Source organism: Bombus pyrosoma, linkage group LG9, assembly GCF_014825855.1.
Source record: "Bombus pyrosoma isolate SC7728 linkage group LG9, ASM1482585v1, whole genome shotgun sequence".
Taxonomy (NCBI): domain Eukaryota; kingdom Metazoa; phylum Arthropoda; class Insecta; order Hymenoptera; family Apidae; genus Bombus; species Bombus pyrosoma.
Genome location: NC_057778.1, coordinates 14,922,009 through 14,940,799, shown reverse-complemented (window position 1 = coordinate 14,940,799; position 18,791 = coordinate 14,922,009). Strand labels below are relative to the sequence as shown.

Sequence of the window (18,791 nt, the reverse complement as noted above, 5' to 3'; positions counted from 1 at the left end):
GTTAGACGAATCTACGTTATAGGAAAATGAATTATACGAAGATCATTGTACGATGCTCTGAGTAAAATTCAACTCTGCCGTAAAAGGATAATACGATCCAGTAATTTGAACGAACGCGTATATTTAAAGAAGAGAAGATTCGATTAATCATTCGGCTTGTAACTTACTCGAAGGCAATAGCAAATTAAGAAAACGAACGAAAGAAATAGCAGGCTAAAACGCGAACAATCGTTAAATCTCGATTAAGCGTTCTCTGCTTTTCCTTCGTAATGAGCAGAAGAAGATATACAACCTGAAATTCCATGGGCGATTCGATAAATTAGTCACGATTTCGAGTAACTCGGCGTGCAGCAATTTACGTCGAAGAAACTCGCGAGTGTTCGCTAAACCCGAATCAGAAATAAGCATCGAATCAACGAACCGCTACGCACGTTGATTGTCTTGCCCGTCTTTGCGAATTGGAGAAGGAACGAGCTAAATCACCGTACAAAGAGAAGAAAAGAGAAAGAGAGAGTGAGAGGAGGAAACCGAGGGTGGTCGGAGAGTTGTTGGTTCGTAAAAGTTAAATCTAAGCAAAGTTTACGTTCGCCGGGTCGTTAAAAGTTCTAAGGGATAAAGCAGTCGCTTTATTGAAAGACTTGTTACGACGGAATTTCGGTCGGCAGAACCGTTTTGCGATTCATAGTCCGTATCTTGAGGCGAACAGAGACAGATTGATGGAAAGACGAACGGTAGAAACGATGGAAAAAGAGATGGAAAGTCGGCATCTCGTGCTTTTAAACGTAACTTATTCGAGGAGTTTCGTAAAACGAAACCGTAATAACATTTCAGCTATGATTTCTGTACCTATACACAATTAAAAATCTACGAAACTATTGATGTGGCCTGGTTTTTGCCAAAGTACACCGGTTACCCGGACAGAGGGAAATCGTTTTTAAATAATTTAAATAATTCCGATTCAAAAAGGGACAGGATTCGAACAATCTTCGTCAGACGAAAAGCATCGCTTTCCTTGTTACTTCGATTATCCCGATCTTGAATTACTCTTGGTTGGATCACTTATCAGTTCCAAAACATCGTTTGTAAATGAACCAAGCAGAATAGAGGAAGAAGAAACAGGAATCTTGAGAAGCTTCGCATGGAATGACGCGGCGTAGACAAATAAATCCAGTGATACGCGCGCACAGACGCTTATGTATGTAGGTACACAGATAGGTATATACGAATGCGAATGCACCAGGAAAACAGTGTAACGGCTAGAAGGATACGTTCCGGTGTCGAATGGAGCTACCTCGCGTTTTATAGGTTACAGGACTAGGTGGGAAACGGGTGGGCGAAGCGGCTGGATCGAAATCCTGCAGATAACGACTAATAGAAGCAGCGGGCGTGAATAGGTGGAACCTGGCTTGACACCAACGTGTAAATAAAATCGTATCTTCGGCGTGAGAATCGGTCCACCGAGAGGACGCTGGGTGACGCGTGTCGCCGATCCTATTCTCCAACTGGAGAACGTGTAAATGCAACTATATGCCTCTATATACTCCATGTGAATTGATATTTGATTCGCTCGTTTCCGGTCCGAATAGGGATAAATTCAACTGGGAGTAAGAAATGTTTTTGTACGCTATCTTGGATTCGACTTAGTCGGTGATGGGATGGTTGTACAAATAAATGTAAGTGATACATTACAAACGTCTTTAACTAGTTAACGTTGAATTTTTATGATTACAGAGGAACTGTTTCAATTAATTTTATTAACATAAATCCATCATTTTTATCGATTTCTATCTTATATTTTGCGAAATATTTCTTTCAGGAGAAAAATTGCAAAAGCTAGTACGTACTTGCAAAACCTACAGGAAATTCGCTCGAAGCGAATTGGAAATGCCAAAGCGATTCTGAATCACGATATCGCGTGTCTATTTCTGTTGGCTAGATAAAATCTAACTTGACGATGGCCATGATATTCTTCCATTTATTTCTTCTACTTATGTTAAAATAACCGCACGTTCATTGTCGATGATATCAAAACATCGTGTTCTCCTTCGTTCTGTTATGTTCCTTATCAGCGAAGATTGTTTTATTAGTGAAAACAAGTTATTAGTTTGCTTTATCGGTTAAACAGAATACCTGACAGACGATTAATATCGCAATATCACTGTTATTATTGAAATTAAAATATTTAACGAAACTCCATACGCTAACCGCGTTCAGATGAATTAAATTCGTGAAAATTTGTCAAACGATCGTACGTACCACCGTGGCCGTCGAACGCGCTATCGAAACATTAATTTTCCTTTCGTTCGCCGTTTTGGTTCCTCAGTCATAATTTTGTTGGTTTTGCATCTGTGTAAAACGGTCTCATAAAGCAAGCACTTTGGCTATTTTTGGTGGTCCAGTTCCGCGTAGTGAGTCACTCGAAACACGAGACAGACGTCGCGTTGCGTCGTTGCGTTAGAACTTTTCCTCGTCTTTCGTTGCTTTGCATGCTCGCTCCTCTCTCTTGCTGGGTATGTTTAGATTCCGGAATTTGCGTGTCATCCCTACCACCCACTTACGAGAAAGCTCTAATGTGCCGGCTACCTCCGGACAAGTGTCGAATTACGGGCACAGCGTTGATTTGTCACGCAAATTTTAACAAAGTTGTCTGGGCGTGACCGTTTTCCATCCTGACCACGTGCAGAGACTCTTTGATCAAGTCTAGGAAAGAGTATCGAGGAATTTCGAAACGCGCAACATCGGCGAAAATATGAGACAAATTTTGCAAGAACCAAAATTCGGCGATTATTCAAGATCGCGTTTTTCCCCTAACATATTATATCTAGCTCTTTTTAAAATATTGTTCACTATTTTTATATCTTTTTACCGTATACCTATACATTTCTTTTAAAGTTTTTATAGACTAAAATATTCTACACAAGTATTTTCGATCACCTTAAATGCACCAATATAAAATATATAGGTATGTTATTCAAATAGCAATTAGGGAAATGACGAAATAAGTAGTAAACAAAGCATTGCGATTACTTGAAAACGAAAAAACTTCCCGTGGCAAAATAGTAGCAGCATCAATTCATGCCTTATTATACATATGTACGATTCGAATATGACGGCGAAACACTGTTCAACATTCTCGTAGTTTTTCTTCAAGTGATTTCTTTACTGTTTTCACGTGTTTTGTGAAATGTTGTTACCATATCGACTGATTTCTTTATTTCTGCAATTGGGCAGATACATATTTCAGAAGAATAGTGTAAAACGCCAAGTATGTCAAAGCGTTATAATACGTTATAAGCGTGCAAGTTAAATACTCCATTGCTCTGCCTCTAATTTTTATAGAAGATCCTGATCTGATAGAGCGCGCTCATAAAGCGAAATTGAAATGTAATTTCGTGTTTTAGGTCTAGTCAGCGTATAAAAATCGGAATACGATTCGAATTATTGTATTTTTAGGCTCCTCTTTAATACGTTCTCGATTTCAACAACCGTTCGGGCGTCATAAGAGTTGATTGCGTGCAAATTGTCCTCTGTTTCTATCCCGAATTTTCTTGGCTACATTCTCCAACCACTTTTACCAAGTGTTTCTTGCTTCGAGACCAGTACTCGTAAACACAGGCTTCGACGTAAAAGGGTGAAAATAGAAATGCCGGCAATTGGGTCGTTACAGCACGATTTTGTAGAAAAGCGACAGCAACTGGTCTGGTTCATTTTGGTCGATAGGTGCGCCACGCTAAATCGAAACCGGTTTCGGATCGACCTTCTTTATTTATTTGAAAACGGTCCGAATTAACCAAGTACCAAAGTATACTAATCATTTTAGTCGTACTTACCAATCAAGCAATGGAGGATTTTCACGGAAAGAAATGAGGTTTTTTGTGTGAACTTGTATAGTTGTATCCAACGTACTTAATATCGTGCTTAGGAAGAATCGATACAGCTATTTTGTATTCGACAAAAAGCGTTCCATCGTTGTTTTCGATATTCGGAATTCCTGCAACGCGCTTACTTACCATAACAAACTTAGAAAATTTATAATGTGTAGATAATTTGATTGGAATTCTTTTTATCTTGCATCAATCGTTTTCTATTCAATAAACTTCCATCTCACCCACCGATAGGACGAACACAATCAAACTCGAGCCAGATATTCGATTATTTCCAAACAAGCGCGCAAATGCGTTGTACGCACGTGTTACGTTAATACCGTTCGATGGAGTTACATTCACCGCGGAAAATATAAAATTTTCAGTGCAGAAAGTAACGCGCGTTCGATGTGGAAGGGGGTCGAGCGCCAGCCACCGAAACGAATCAGGGGTGGAGAATGAAATTTTTCCGTTTTTTGAAAGGTCGCCGCTATAAAACGTGAAATACAAACGTTTCTCGAGAGGCGTACAATCGGTACGGCGACCCCGATTTTTTCGCGAATTGTTCGAACCCCCCCCCCCTTTCTCCCTGTCTGTCACTGTTTCTCTTTTTTCTGTGTTTGTTTCTGTATGCTCGTATACACCCTCGATTAAAAGTACGAGGACACTTACCATTTTCGATTGCACTTCGTTTGGAATGCAAATTATCGATATTGAATCGCATTCCCGTTTTGCAAATTTCATTCCAACGAATAATAACTATTTCGTTTCGAGTAAGTTTTATTCCAAGTAAAATTTGAACGAATCTGGTTACAAAGAAGCAAGTGTTCTCATAGTTTTGAACGAGGTTGTACATCTCATGGTCAGTTGCGCAGTTTTTTTCTGTTCTCCTTCGCTCTCTCTCTCTCTCTCTTTCTCTCTCTGTCTCTCTCCTTTTTTTTATTTTATTGGGCTTTTTTATCGTCCACAAAATGGTCCCAACGTGTCATCTCTGTCGTGCAGTCGTGCTCTGATCCAAAATGGGTCGAGAGGAAGGACGCGAGCGTCGCTATTATAACGCTGTTCGTCGGTACCAATCATTTGCAGTTGAAGTTCGGCCAAGTTTCGATATATCAGGGTTACTTCTCAATGAGGCGAAGCCAATACGAGCCGCCAAAAGGGCGGGAGTTGCGCGTCCCCGGCTTAATTAAGAATTAATAGTCGGTCCTACCATAACAAATTGGCGGTGCTTCCACGTACAGCGTACTTGTACCCACACGCTATTTTTCCGACACCGCTAATCCCCTTGCTTTCCCTGATCTAATTTAACTTAATTCGCATGTGCGTGTATCTTTGTGTTCTTACACGCATCGTATATGCTATTGTACGTTGAACGTGTGTTTTCAGAGAATTAACCGTTTATTTCGTATTGGTTTTTGTTTGTAGAAGATAGTTTGTGCCGTTAAAATAGAGGAAAAACGTCCTGCTTAAAGTCCCTTTTAGATAAAACGTAAAAACTTACATATTCGTGACAACAAGAAAGCACGCTGGTATAAATACCGTACCTGTATCTTTTACCTGAAATATGAATTTTATTTGTAGCTTTACATAACTTATCTCTGTTCCATTCTTATAATTACTTCTGAAAGTCTTTTTTCAAATTATTTTCTGAACATTTTATTGCATCCTTTTATTGTACTTTGTTAAAACGTTTGTTAATTCACGAAATAAAAATCAGACAGTCATCGAATCGTTTCTGATTAACAACAGTGTTATTTATAGTTAACCGAATGATACAGAAGAAAATGATGTGAATTTCTAGCATGCATTTCTGTTCAAGACTAACAAAACATTTATCTTACGCAAATTGACGCAATACAAAGACTGTTTACTCGATTTGAATGCGCAAGCATTCAGAGCGAGGAAAGACTACGCAGAACGATTGCGTAATCTATTTGTCTATGAAAGAACTATTGCACGAAATAGTTAGTTTGTTTCACACCCACTAGATTTCTAGTTGCGAAAACGAATGAACACGCGTTAACCCTGTATGTTGTGTGTCTCTCACGAGTTTTCTACATCTCAACGCACGACGGAGGTACTCAAGATGATCAAAGTTATCGCGTCACCCTTTAGATAGGTATATTCCACGTACACTTCTCAAACATTATTTACTCGCCGGAAGAAACATCCGGACCATAAATAAGGTAGTTTCCGTTTATTTCAAAGTAAAGAACGTAATATTGACAAATCGTTAAAAGTTCAATTAAAGATTGTTTTATTTTGATTAATTTTATATTATGGTTATAAAATTTTAAATATTAATAAAAACACTTGTACAAGGCAACAGTATACCAAACATAGATAGTATTATCGACGAAATAACGAATATGATCGCGATTCGGTTGAAAAAAAAAAACAGAACAAAAAAAGTTCGAATATTATATCAGAGCATCGGTCGTTTAATACCGTACGGTTTTATTTATCTTTAACAAAATTACACAAAAACGCCGTTACGATAAATCGACGTACCGTGTACATTTTCATTTGTTCGTAAATAATACGTGTTCGTTTTTCCCATATTTCCCCGGGCGGAACGTGATCAACGGCAATCCGATAGATAGAGTCACAAAAATGATTTCAATTTCACGTTTCGGCTTTATCAACGCTGCAGTTACGATTTCTAATCGAAACTATAATTCTAATTGTAAAAAGCGATTTCGTTTGTCCTCGTAGCGAAAGAATGCGTATCGTTGGTCGGATGGATATGAGTGTGTATTCGTCATTTAATATTTGGTACGTATCCCAGTTTGACGATGAAAAGCGAAACAAAATAAAACGGCCGCGATGAAAACAAATTTTATAAGAATTTCCATCAAGCTTTAAATCAATGGCGGAACGCGAGAGTATCCCAGCTTCGCATACATTTGTTTACGTATATACATCGTTGGTGTACTTTGATCAAAGAATGCAGAAGAGGGGATAGGATGTTCTACGTTCTACGTCTTACGAGAAAAACGAGAGGAAACAAAATATAATATATGTATATTCGTTTTTGGCACGCATTATAGAATTAAAGGAAGTTATTTATTTCGTGGTTTTACGCAGTGGACCGCATGAAGAAAATATTTAAAATTACACAAAGATATTATAATCACGAAGTGTTACCTAATTTTTTCACTACTACAGTAACGAACTTTGTCCAGTATTCTTGTCCTTCGATTAAAACATACAGGCCACAAAAACTTTATTTCTCTCGAGAAAATGTTTATCGGTCTACACTTAGCTTATACGTAGCTGTACTTGTACATTTCGTATATCATGATGCTCGACGATCACCTCTCGTCAGACAATCTTCGCAATAAGGAACGAGTCTTATGGAGAGAGATGATTAATCAAGGAGAAAGACAAAGTGGCAGCGCGGTGGCGGAGGGAAACGTTGCTTTATAAGAGGCAATTCGTCGCAGGCGTGACGCATTAAAGGCTCAATCTCCGCTCGTGCCTTGTGTTTAAACGAAAAAAAAAGAAAAAGAAAAAAGGAAAGGGGAAGGCAAGAAACGGAGAGAACTGTTTTCTTCGTTGCTTCAAACCCCCATTCCACCCCTTTTAGTTTAACGCGTTATTTCAAGCTGGCGTTTCGTCGCAACGCTCCTCTGCTATTGGCGGCATAGAAAAATGCTTTGTCGTTAGGATGAATAACCAAAAGTAAGAGAAAGACAAAGGAGGAGGCGTTCTGGTTTATGAAGGGTAATTCGTGGCAGCCGCGTCACAGTAGCGAACCTTCGAATCATTCCCTACCTGAAACGAGGAAGCGATCTCGCGCCATTTTTACCATTTCTTATGCTGCTTCGAGACTTTTACTGCTCGCAGGCTCGTAAAGTTATTTTGACTCGAGTCGTGAACCGATTGAAGTCTTTGCGGAAATGGTATAACGAGGCCACAGCCAACCCAAACTTTAACGAGACCTATGTCTAGATTTACGTTCTGTTGCGTTACGATTCTATCAATGGTTTTGTTAGGGTTAAAAAAATCGGAGTTTCATATTTTTTCTGGTTTCGCAAATAACAAACCAATGACGATTTAATACATTTTCTGAATTCGATCAGTTTCATCCGAATCGCTAATGATCGAATTAGGGAAAATAGAACATCGTGGAACAAAATATGCGACATTCCTAGCATAAGAAATGCGCAGGATATCTCATAAATTTCGTTTACTACGTTCACCCTTAGAAAAGTAACTCTACTTCCTCTTTTTCTCTATTTTCGTCAACCCTCTCTCTCTCTCTCTCTCTCTCTCTCTCTCTCTCTCTCTCTCACTGTTTCGTTCCCTTCGAAGCAGGGTTAAGATTATTTACGGAGAAAGGAACGCTTCAAAAATTCATAGAGAAATGGTCGCGCAAGCACGCTCGCCTCTCATATCCGTCGTAAAACGAATACCGTATACACATGGCCGACGAAAAACGCGATTCGATCGACGCGCAAACAACGCTGGCCATCCACCGTTGATCCGGAAATTGGATCTGCCAATAAACTACCTGTGGAAATAATTTTTTTTCACCTCCTTTTTTTTTCTCCTCTTGCTCTCACGCCAATGTCACTCAGGACTGCAATGTTTGCAATCCGCAAGCTCCGCTTGCCGACTCCGCGCGCTCATGCAATCGAGGATCAAGCGTTTTGCACGAGAAGCGACACACACTGCTCTTGGTCCCTTTTTCAATTTTAATTTCATTTCTATTTCTTCGTCGGTTAATTCATTATTTAGTAGTATGTCTTAAAGAATGTCATTTTATTGAGAAAGAATTTTATTGAGAAACATTTTAACGAATAATGGCGGTAGATAGAAATCAGTAAATGAATTAATTGGTCAAACCTTTACGACGTGTTTCGTTTATTTTGAATTCTTTTATATTATAAATCCTATTGTAAATATTACATATTTTTATACCAATATTTTGTTCATTAACCGACTAACATATTATTAGCTTCTAATATATCCTCAAGTCCCCAATGGGGAATACATTCATATTCTTTCGAAAAAGTAACCATTACGATTACGCTCGCTTCGCATTGTCTGCTGGCAAATGACAATGAATAAGTTTCAAAAACTCGCGGAGGAGGGATGATTAAGCGTTTGAAAAGATCGTGAAGAAATTACGTATTCTGGTTGATGGTCGGAGGGTGTCGCGCAACAGTCGACGGAAGCGTGGGCTCTGTAGTTCGTGAATTGAATCGAAATTAAAATTGCTATTCGCGATCGACCATTCGTAAGGCGAGGGGATGAAAAATCGTACAAAAATATACAGCAGAATGCTCTCAAGAAATCGGCTTGGTCGAGATTTTCGAATTCTAGCAGGTAGCTTCCATTTCGCATTGAATCGGAGACTCGAACGGTCAAAGAAATTTAGGGGTCGAATGACTTTACGATCATTTATGGTGACACACGTATTTTGTATTATTCTATATGAAATATTAATATTTAATAAAAACTATTTCTTAGTAATGTGTGTGTGTGTTTTGAATGCATCCGTGCAAAGAAACAGATTACGTAATTTACAAAACACCATCTAATTAAATTCATCCACTTTTAAAATAAATTACATAATCACGTTTCGATTAACCCTCCATTAAATTTTATAGATCGTAGATGAAACCTTTGAAACATTTTTCCTTCAATAATATCTCGTTACGATTAGTAATATCGGTAGTAACGTATTATAACAAGTAAGATATTAGTCAAAAGAATTAAATCGAAATTTTCGATTTGAAATCAAATAATTAAGAAACGTTTCCCTGCGTTAGTATATAGTATATTTATTCTAATCCTATAAATTTTGTTGTATCAGATTGGTAATCCTAGATTCATTTTTCAATGTACTCTTGTAAAGTATCTATCAAATAATAACCAATGTAAAACATTCAGTCATAGATTAAATGTCAGACATTAAATTCCACGAAATTATACGTATGAATCGTTTCGAGATCGTATTTTTTCCATGAATGATGAACACCTCGTTCACGGTTTTGTGTAACACAGAGGATAACGTTTCTATTCTATACGAACTTCACCCAACAATAAGGGATAATGAAGATCGTTGTGGATACTGTATCATCGCTTACGACATACCTTTTGTTGAACAAACAATAGCTAACTGCGAGACGTTGAAAGTATCCAAGAACACAGTTTATTAATGACACGTTGCGAAATATTCTATTATACATTTTTACGGTATTTCTTTTATACAGAACATTTTTTTTAACGTGAATTTATTATGTAACTAAGAATCCCCATTTTCCTCCATATCATCCGCAATAATTTGTTCAAGGCTTTCAAAGCACTTTTCCATTTTCTGATAAATTATCATAATGGAACACAGGTTATGTAAATTATTCTCAAAAATGTTGCTTATGAAAACTACGTGAGAGTGTTTCGTGATATTCTCATTGCTTACACAGCGTATTCAGGCAAGAGATCCGTTATGAAAATTTCAATATATCGTTTGGAATTGACATGTTCGAAAAAAGAGAGCAAAGGTATATAGATTTTTAGAATTTGCTCATTTCGCAAGACTTAATAAACACGGAAGAAGTGATTGGGCGATACCGTTTTGTATTTGCGGAGGCAATTTCCGGATCGCAGGTGGATGTCGCAGGCGTGACGACAGCTGGCCACCTTTCACCGTGAAATACAGCGGCACGCCACTATTTATGATAACGAATGCCCCACGATCGCCGCTCGTCGATACGACAGGTCTGTATCGAGCGTCGTTTCGCGGAAAAATTTGTTGTCGGTTTCACCGTGAAAAACTGGGATACGTTTCGTTCGCTGTTGCTGGATCGGATGCTCGTTTGTCGCGAAGGATAGAAATTGTTTGTGCGCGAATTAAAATTCGATCGATGCGTTTTAACTTGTCAGGAAATCTGTGATAGGTGCGGAGTTACGTTACCGCCATACGCGTCACTGCTATCGTCCGTTCATAATTATTACGCTTCTTGGTACTATAATTAAAATGTAATAATGAGTTATGATAGATTATTAGAAAAACGACTGATGAAATTAAAATAAATAACAATTTCTTAACAATTTTGAAAACTTTGTAGCAAACTGACGATATTTTACCATATATATATATATAATTTGGTTCCACGATGGATACGAGAATCGCTTGACTACAACTCTATAATTTCAAGCCTAGTTTCAGGGAAGCTCAGCCGCGGACTTGAACTCCACAAATCTGTATTTTCTGTCAGTGGGAACGGGAACGGGGCTTAAAGTCGCGCGTAATACACGGGACGCGGAAAAGACATCGCAGCGTATTAACTCTCCTTATCAAAATGCACGGCGCGCGCGCCGGAACGCGGCTACTCTCCGCGAAAGCGTTCCCTGTGTCGCGACCAAGCAAAAATGAGAATACTTCGAATTAAAGCGGAACCACCCTACTATCCGACTACTCTGCATCATCCTGGACCGCTAAATATTTGCCAGATTAACATTTCCGCGGCCGCACCTGGAATGAAATGGCCTCGCGTTTCTCTATTATTTTATCCTACCAGCAATTACACTTGCCGCAATTTTTAATGCACCCGTGACAGGACTTTGCTCCCGCTTACGATATCTTGCCTTTTGTCACTCTGCATATTTTACCATTCGCATTCCTTCTCTAGCTTTGTCACCAAACACGTAATTATTCGAAGAGTAGTGAGAATTCTTGCGTCGATGATTTGTTTAAAGATCGAGATTTTTCGGTGTGAATAGTGGTTTGTGATCGCAGGCGAAATTATTCATCGAGCAAAAATAAAATATTAGTGTAAAAGAATATTAATTTCCATATTAAATGCATTTAGGTTCTAGGATTATCGTAAGGTTTTACGCTGAAACTCCTACGTCGATCATTTACGTTTGCCATTTTGACTTCTCACGTTACGATTCGTTGAAAGAACGATCTATACCACCGAATCTCGTCATTACGAAAAAGAACCTCTGCACTTTACGTTCTCGTATTTTTATCAAATAATCGAACGCACCGTTAGTTTCCCTGATTTCACGTTCGTCAGCCGTAAATTTACATTTTTCCGATGATTGTCATCAATTCAAGGAACTAAAGGAGGAAGAAGGAAGGCAAGAGAGCGCGTAGTGGAACGTCTTTAACGGCGTCGCGGTTGCAGTCGCAGCGTCGTCTGCACCAGACGTCGCGTCGTTCTATTGAATGTATAATTCAAATTTCGTGGTATGAATAATGTGCAATGATGCAGCCGTCGGATAGTGGTGGGAAGGAATGGAGAACGACGGATCGAGACGAGAGCGACAGAGAGAGAGAGCGGCAGAGAGAGAGAAAGAGAGAGAGTTTAGCCCGCTGCGCGAGGGTAACGTAATAAATAATAGAGGCGGGGTCGTCCGTTTCTCAGTCACCCCTCAACAAGCATCTCGCCGTTGAAATATTCAGGGGTTGTAATGGCCTGAAACTCGCTGCCATTCTCTCCAATCCACCTGTCGTTCGAACTGTGAGTTTGAGTGTTGTTTCGACCTTTGCTCTTTCTTCGATCGTTATCGATCATCTATTTCGCGTTTGGAAATGTAACTATTTTTGAGGAAATTTGCAAGTAGAATATTCTTAATATATTTCGATATACGTAATTTTTGTAAGATTTAAAAATCCAAAAGCACGCTAATGTTAGTTATTTTTATAAGAAATTCGGATCTTATTTCTATCTTTGATACGTTGCCTCTACCGAAATTGATATTCTGAAACTGTATCGAAAATGATATCCGTTATATATTTGCTATACCTATTTCTGAGAATATTCTGCTTTCTATCTATTGGATAAGCTTCCTAATTTACATTTTGGGTCACAGTTACCTTCTCGTGGATAGGGTCCCCATCGAGAATAGAATAACTTTCTTTTTACGTTGCGACGTAGAATTCCTGTATTTGCTAAGGAGAACTAAATTATACTAATTGTCGACCCAACTTAAATTTCAAATAGGACGGAAATAATATTGTTGGAGGAAACATCGTGAAAAAGATATTCGAACGTATCTAGATTAAATTGTATCGTGTGAGAAACGAGCGACTACTCGGATACTTTCGAGCAGTAGCGTATGTATAAACAATCTCTCATATTAGTTTCGCTCAATTTCGAAATTATTTGGCGACAAGTTCGTTAGTCGACAGGAATATTGGTACGCACGGCAAGAAAATCCTGTTATAAATAGCTGGAGGGAGAATCGAACATGAACACGCATCGATCGATCACGTTTTGCACATCGGTGTTTCACGTACCTAAAACAAACCTTCGCTTGGTTTAAGTTTCTTCTCGGGAATCTTTTCTTTTCTGTGGCGAAGTTTATACCGTTCAATCACCTGCAGCGCCTACAGCCACGACCTTTCATCGAAATTCTTCACTGAAAGTGCACAGAGAGAGAGAGAGAGAGAGAGAGAGTGAGTGACGGGGGAGGGAGGATGGAAGACGAAAAAGAAGGTGCAGCGACTACCCAACTTCCGTACGTTTGCAGCGGAGCTTAATCTCGCCGAAAGGTCTCGAGCGAATGAAGAATTCCGCCTTTGAGAGCGATCTGAAAATTCTAGAGAACCTTCGCGATACGATAAGCATCTCGTGGCGATAAATTCATCGCGGGACCCATTTGCTTTTCTACGGTACGGTTCGAACCTGCTGGACTAAACTTCAGACTATTTTTGCTCTTCCTTCACGAGGAAAATGAAATTATGTATTTTGGTAGCGTTATTCGGTTGATTTTATCGAGTCGATGCGAAATGGACGGTGAGGTAAAGAAATCGTTCTCAAAGTCTGATACACAGATATAGAAATCAGTTATAGCGATCGGAAATTTCAGACTTCGTAGTTTCAAATTTATGTATATTCGTGTCCACTTAGATCTAATATACACAGTGTTCTCATTAATCAATCTCTTCAAACTTTCAAATTAGAAACTTACATAATAAAGTTTCTATCAACTCTTTAACTTCTGTTTTATGTAAAGAATTTTTTAAGATAACTCCTAATCGAAAGGCTGCGAGAAAAACTTTATAAAATTCATGAATCTTACTATACGTTGCTGATAAAAATTCTAATAAAAAGGTAAAAATTCCTCCTTAAAACTTCGTTCGTTCTTTCTTGAAAATCTATTATTTACGAAGTTAATCGCTAGAAACTAGGATAAGGCGAATATTCTGTATTCCGTATCAAACTTCTACAAATAGCAATATCTCTTTCCATTGTACCACGAATTTCTTGCAAATTGCAAATATGTATCGTATCTTCTTCCTCATACGTGAGACGACTACCATAGAAAATAAATCGTCGCGAAAAAATAGTCCATGTCACAGTTGGCACTATTATGCATCACTTTGAAACGTAATTCGTGACACTGAATCATTCTTTGCGCGCCGATGTTGCGTTATGACTCGACGATTAAATATTTCAGGGATTTCAACGCAGGATGATTTTCATCCTCACGCGCTTCTGTCATCTTTGATGGATATTATCCGCGCTGAACTTTTTAACCCGAGGAATTTCAATCTTTTTGCTGTCAATTTTTCTCTCGCGTTATTACTTTCCTGACCCCTTTCCCCCGTCCCCTCCATTACGTCATATCTGTCTTTTCTGCAATTTGTATGCGCGTTTCTTCTACCACATTTTACTTTCGTTTTATATTATTACACGCCGGTGAAGAGACAAATGACAGAACACAAAAGATTAAATGGCAATCCTAAATAGTTCACCTGCACGGGGTTAATAACATTATGTGACATAAAAGAGCGAGAACTTCCGTATACTCTGCGTCTATAAGAGGAGCCATAATTTCGTGGAATATCCAAATACTGACTTCCAACATCCGATTTGATCGTTCTTTTATTTTTGAAAAGGAACTTTTAGACCTTTTAGTGCAAAATGTATTGAATTTGCGACGTTGCAATTATACGAAGACACATCGATGGTATTATTTAAAATTTATTACGTCATTCGTTCCATGAATCTTTGCATGAATCAAATATCATGTATTTCAGAAACGCTTTTTTTTCTGTTTCATGCTAAATGTATCTAGTATCGTGGAAAAAAGGCCTGAGAGATATCGAGTAAACCATAAACAATGTCGCGAGATCCGAGGCGCCGTCGGGCTCATCAATGTGTCGTCGGTCCTTCAATCGAATAGCTTCGTAGAAAAGACCTACGTGACCCTGGCCACGAGCGGCTGCGGAACACGTGCGTAGTGGATCTAAGAAAAGACAAAGGGATGCTAGAACAGTCAGTGTCGGTGGAGAAGGCATAGGGTGTGAATCGAGAAGTCACAGAGTGCGAGTTGCGTTGACGATATAGTGTTGCTAGCGTTGTCGAGAGAGTGTGGTCCGCGTGAGAGAGAACGTTGGATCCGTTGTGGCGAGTGTTGCAAGTGAACCATTAAGTTATCTAGATTATAGCCCGTTATTGTGACTAGTTCGTGTTAAACAACCATCGTTCCTCTGTCTAATCGACATCTGTGCAACCCATTCATTCTAAATAAATCATAAATATCAGCGTATATAATAATAATATATTCCGCGATATTACATGTATTTAATCCTATTACCTTCCAAGTTATAAGAAACGGAGTCGTATTTGCTTGTCTCTAATATGACTTTTATCCATTTACGTTTCCTTTGATGTTGATTCTCATTTTTATGCAGTAAATAATTCTTTGATCCTCCTCTTTATTTGCTAATTCTTTGTACATACATTAACTTGCAATAAATTTGTTATGCATCCTTTTTTTCTTTGACGATGTTTTTTGCATATGAAATGGAAATATCGTAATATCTAACGTAGACAAGGATATGCATAGACGGTAATCTGTCTCCTCGATCAAAATTTCTGACCTATTAATATCGTAAATGAGTCGAAATTGTGGAAATTTCGATTTTCTTAAAGGCAATGAAAAAAATAATGGAGGAAAGAAGAGGAGAGAAAGAATCTAGTTAAATTAATAAGTAACAGCTAAAATTCTAAAGTTTCATCCCTTCGAATTCGGTGAATCGATCACTGCAAGTGCTTTGACACGCTTGACATCGTTGGGAAAGAGATAGGTTAGTTTCTATGATAAATAGACGCGGAGCGACATTAATCCAAAACCCAGGGAGAGCGGTTTCTAGGTGACAATGATAGAACTGCCAACCCGAGCTACCTCTTCCTACTGCAGCCTAGAGACATAAGCTCTTAAAATATGGCACGATCATTAAACTATTTTCTGACGGAATCGATTTACGATTATGTATTGCCACGTTGCTTACTAAGCGGCAGAATCGCTGCCCCCTCGTTTTTCTTTCAAGACCTTCGTCTTTCGAAAGAATCGCGTCCGTGTAAAAACAAGAATGTATTTTGATATTTGTAGGGCGGTAGAAATTACATTGTCGAAATTAATGTAGGGTATTAGTGTTAAAATTTTTGGAGGGTGCTCGTGGTTCTTACGTTGGTTTTTGCGTGGAAACTGGGTCACGTAGCCTATTACAATATTTCACGGAGGAACATTCCGAGGATGGAGTTCTGTTTTACTCTGACTGATATAAATTTGGAGAACAAAATGGAATTTTCTCTGTTTTGTTGTACATATATAGCAAGATTCTTATTTAATGCAAGCAATTAATATTGCTTTGTGGTAATTCGTCGTAACAAATGACGTACATTTTGCTAACGTTAGATTACTTATTACTGTAGATTGTTCTACTATCTTCCTTGATTATCAAAGTAATAATTTCAGACACTTGTTCAAATAATAAAATGCTAGAATGTTCAGATAATGAAAAGACTAAGTAGTTTTAGTAACAATTACGTTGCGTGTGTGTAATTCTTTTATAATATAAATAGATAACATGTAATTTTGCGGAGAATTCAATATCTCGAAAGTTTATTGTAGCTGCGAATTAAATAATTGGTAGGATTAGTACATATTAATTCTAATTGCTAATTTTTATAATAACTATTATTCGTATTTCCTTGTAGAATTTCTTCCGGGGTTCTCTTAACTTTCAAATAGCACAGGTTTTATACGACCCATTGTTTTCCGTAAACAATAGCAGTAAAAAACGTAGAACTCAAGATAGATACTTCAAATATCCGTTGAAATGCTTGTGTAAATTGGTTTTTTATTCTCTTAAATGCAATTAGATAAAAATCACTGGAGAGAACAACAATAGAACTGTACGATTAAATCGAAAATGTACCAAAGAGTTAAAAAAAGAGGAAGATCTGTGGGACAAGGATATTTGATACATTGCCTTGTACGAACCGTATAATAGTAATACATCCGTACATTGATATTAAATTCCTTTCTGAACGAAGATATCAACAATTATTAAACGTAAAAAGAAAGAAGGGGTCGGTGACAGGAGGAGGTCCCAGTTGTTGGATGAGTGGTCACCCTCGGTCGCCCTTGCTGACGCAGCGTGAAGAGGCAACGACGATCAACGGTCGAATGGAATTAAAGCAACGAAAGTATGATTGGACAGTGGCCAGCTGGCCGTATAATTGAGCATCGTCTCCCCCCTCTCCCGGACATACATTGCTGTCTCGATCGACAAAGCGACACGCGCGACGCGCATAAATCAGAACAATTAGTTGCGCGCTCGTACTTCACAGCCCCGTGAAAATGTCGTGGCGCATTTACCGCGTGCGAACTCTACGCGTGTCTCCTACAAAATTCGTGTTTTATAAATTACCCATAAATTTCATTCTGACCGCCGCCCCTTTGCTTATCTTCCAATTCATCACGTTTCAGTCGATTTTTCGGTAATTATCTATGCGCAGAAATTCTTTCGCGAGGACAAAAATCGATAAAAATCAGATAACTTTGAGAGCTGCTATCTTTTAACAAATTCCGAGTCTATGGAAGCAATGGCTTAAGCCTGCGTTATTTTCATACACATTACCATGTATGTAGGTAATTAACGTATAGAATGATATTCCTTGCGATTAGTATAAAGTTCTGAAGGATCGTGATTCAAACCAACATAATAAATTACGTTAGTAACAACTCAAGTTGTGACGTGAATTAGGAATGTAGCCAAAACGTCAGTAATTATTATGTTGTAACATAAATTGGATCGATTTAATTGGCTGTAAATTTATCCGCGTACGATATCCAGACGTTTTAGAGAATACGTAAAACAATCTCTGCGTACACGTGGTTATTTATCAATTTTTTTAAACAGATGTTTTAATCGTGGTCCATTCTGATATTCACGAATATGGCAATTAAATAAACGCCAAAGTATCTACTAATTAAATGCATTTCTGAAAAAATATCTACAGAAGCTCTTTCACGTGCAAAGTACTATAAAAGTAAAGGGAAATTAAAGAAAGACGCGAAAAGTGCTTTTAATTAAGATGTTTCCAACATGAATATGTATGGTGTATCTCTCGAATAGCGGATCCATGCGTAAATTATAGCGGTTAAATAAACGCTACGCTTCTTAGTCATGTTGGTTGACAGATGTTATATTTGCTAAACCGAGTACGATAATGATCTAAAATCAAGCGATACGTTTTCAACGATACCTAAAACTGACATCGACAAAACGAAAGTAATCCCGGAGCGAATTCAGGGACAAAGGTATATGGCGATTTAACCACGTGTCAAAATATATCTAATGGAATTGAAAAGTCCCTCGATCGGGTTCTCCGCGAGAACGTTACGCTCCAGGACGTTAAGTGACCTGTCGCGTAAATGCGGTAGACGATGAAACTGTTATTTGACGAGCTGTATCAACGTAAACCGCTGGGTCTCTGTCGCCCTCGTTTCCACTGGGAATCAGACGAGTTTGCTCAGTACATGCCGAATGCGCGTACGATGTTGATCGTTTGCCAGACTACTAGAAATTATCATCCCCCGAATATACCCGGTGCATAAACGATCGTCGACTGTACGTGCGTTTGCCGATGTTACGCATCAGTGAAAATA

The 18,791-nt window shown here is 38.4% G+C and overlaps 1 protein-coding gene across 17 annotated transcripts in view; it reads left to right on the top strand.

Annotated features, from left to right (window-relative positions):
• The window catches only part of LOC122570599 (CUGBP Elav-like family member 2), a 358,376-nt gene that overhangs the window by 70,420 nt on the left and 269,165 nt on the right, over positions 1-18,791 (top strand). The window lies entirely within an intron of this gene.